Source organism: Tympanuchus pallidicinctus, unplaced genomic scaffold (assembly GCF_026119805.1).
Source record: "Tympanuchus pallidicinctus isolate F22 unplaced genomic scaffold, pur_lepc_1.0 scaffold5, whole genome shotgun sequence".
Taxonomy (NCBI): domain Eukaryota; kingdom Metazoa; phylum Chordata; class Aves; order Galliformes; family Phasianidae; genus Tympanuchus; species Tympanuchus pallidicinctus.
In genome coordinates this window covers 53,403,952-53,406,625 of record NW_026294769.1, presented here as the reverse complement: position 1 = coordinate 53,406,625, position 2,674 = coordinate 53,403,952, and positions in this window count along the sequence as shown.

The following is a 2,674-nucleotide window of genomic DNA, read 5'->3' as shown; positions in this document are numbered from 1 at the left end:
ATTAGGTAGTAAGAATAAATGACTTTGTTAAACAAGGCTCTTCATTGATCTTAAACTCACTCAAGGAAGCACAAAGACAGTTATGAGTAGTTGTAAGTACCGGAGTTGTAAGTTCCAGAAACGAGCATATAGTACAGGTAAATCCAGGCCAAATCAGAATTAGTGAGGTTCAACTATGAGTGCAATGAAATTAACATGAAAATACTATACAGGGGCTTTGATAAGAGTTACATTGCTCAGGGAGTATTGTTTGTAGGAGCCTGTCTGTGGTAGCACTGAGAAGTCTTGCCTGGGAAGATCTGAGGCATGGCTCATAGGCAAAGGCATAGGCAATGGTGGGAAGCATCTGAACTGAGAACAATGATATGATCAAGAAGATGTCTGGAAGTACCACCTATGGAGATTAGCAGACACTGTTTCAGGAGAAATGAAGGAGCTAGGTGACTGGAAACTCAGGTTTCTTTCCAGAGTTATTTTTTTCTTTTGGTTTTATCTCCTTTTGACACATATAGATGATGTTCTGAAATTATCATACAATAAAGGACAAAAAAAAAAACAACAATCAAAAAACATTTTCTAAATGAGAAGAAAGGGAGAGCATCTGAGGTAAGAGAGGTCCCCTTAATTTTGGAAGTAGAAGAGGTATGTGGAGAGGCATGAGGTGAATCAAAACAAAGAGTAAAAGTAAAAAGACAAGAAGGAAAAGCAAGAAAGTAAAGAGGGAGAAATGTCAGCACTGATAAATGGGAAGAGTAAAAAGGATGTGACTAATGATATGAGAAGAGTTGTTTCTGGAAAAACTGACGTGTTGGATGGTGATTCACACAATAAACACCTGGACATTTGCCTTCTTTTCATCAGATTTACTCAGAGAAGCAGCTGGCTCAAAGATCCAGTCTCAGCGCTGAGTTTCTTCTTGTGATTTTATCTGTGGCATCATGTTATGACTATTTTAAAGCCTTAAGTGCTTCTGGACTTTGTAATATTTTTGACATGGGAGCTTTTTTTTTTCCTATGAGCTTACAACCTGGTTGTTCTGCAGCTGGGGGATTATTTCAGCCAAAGAAAGATGCTGAGGAGTGAGTAAGCTCACCTCTTCCATAAAAAAAAAAGGATGCATTCAATTAAGCATATTACCTTTCTTAATTCTGTATGTGAAGTACTCCACTGCACTTCTTAAGAGCAAGACATCCAAGCAGACTCTAATTTCTAATATTTTGAAGACGTAAGTCAAACTTTTTTATGTGCTCCTGACTTACGACTCAACTTATTCTGCTTTCTCTAATGAAAAGGAGGGCTAAAAAGTGAAGGTCAGAAGCTGTTCACGAGAGTTTGTTTCCTTAGGCTTCATTTTGAAAGCATTGCTCATTTATGTTCAACTAACACACAATTAATCTGCATGTAAATCACTTCAACATCAACATATTTCCAAGAAAGTCCAATTGCCTTTCCCTTAAGATATTTACTTTGAAATAATTATCAATGCTTTAATGGAAACTGTTGTTTCTGAGCTGTGCTCCAAAGATAACTTGCTCCTAGCAGGCAGCTTCTGAGAATGTCTGAATCACTCTGAGTACGTGAGCAAATGAAGAGCAGTTGTTTTTGAAATAGCTGGAAGCACTGTCTAGAGGTTTTTTTCCTACAGAAACAAATGCCATCTTCAAGATTAAAGTGTGATCTGGAGTACAAACAGAAAGTTCACCTTTCCCAGAATTGTACAACTTCCAGCTATAAGCAGCTCTAAATGCGTCTTTCTTTGGATGCCTAATTCAGAAAATGCTTAATACACTGCACAGATGATTGAACAATGTTCAGGGGTAATATAGCATACTTGGGAAATTGACACCAGAAGTTAGAATCTGGATGAATATTAACATTTCATAAGAGAACAAAAACAGTCTGTTCAAAACATCTGAAATAAGTGTGGTGTTAAAAAGTGGGTTAGCAGGAAATACAGCATCATGATTCTTGTATTTCTAAGTGTCTCTGTGGGCTTTTTGAGATTTGATTTCAGTGCTATTTTATTTATTTTTTATTTTACTATTGCCTCTTACAGTCCAGTTGATTTCAGCTCCCCTTACCGTCAGCGCTGTAATTACAGAGACCAGCAGGTAGTGGTTCTAACCATTGGGCTAACACCTAAACAGACATGAAAGCTGACATGCAGGGGAGAGGAACCATTACATCTGTTGTGAGAGGCCCATCTGGAAATGAGCAAGTGATTTGCCCAGTTACCAAAGTTCATTTGCTGCACACCTCGGGAAGAATTTGAGCCCTCTGAGTCCATAATGGGTGGAGTATTCTTACAAACAGGACAAGTCCTCCCCACACATAGAAAACACATCACCTCTATGCCCAAAACTTTGTCTTCCATCTCCAAACTGTCTGTTTGACAAGGCAAGCAGCAAACACTTTCCCTACCCAGGGTCATGTTGTCCCCTTGCCACTTCCCGTCCTCCTAGAAGGACAACTTTTCCCCTGTGGCCCCAACCCACGTTCTGTGCATCACCTTCCTCGTGACCCCACTGGAAAACAGAATTCAGAAGGAAAACCCCAACAGACATAAAATACACTGAAGGCTGTAAATTATCTTAGAGCTGAACTGCTTCCTTCCGCAGCTGCCATTTTGTGCCACCACACCTAGTCATTAAGAATCAATAATTCTCCATGCTGT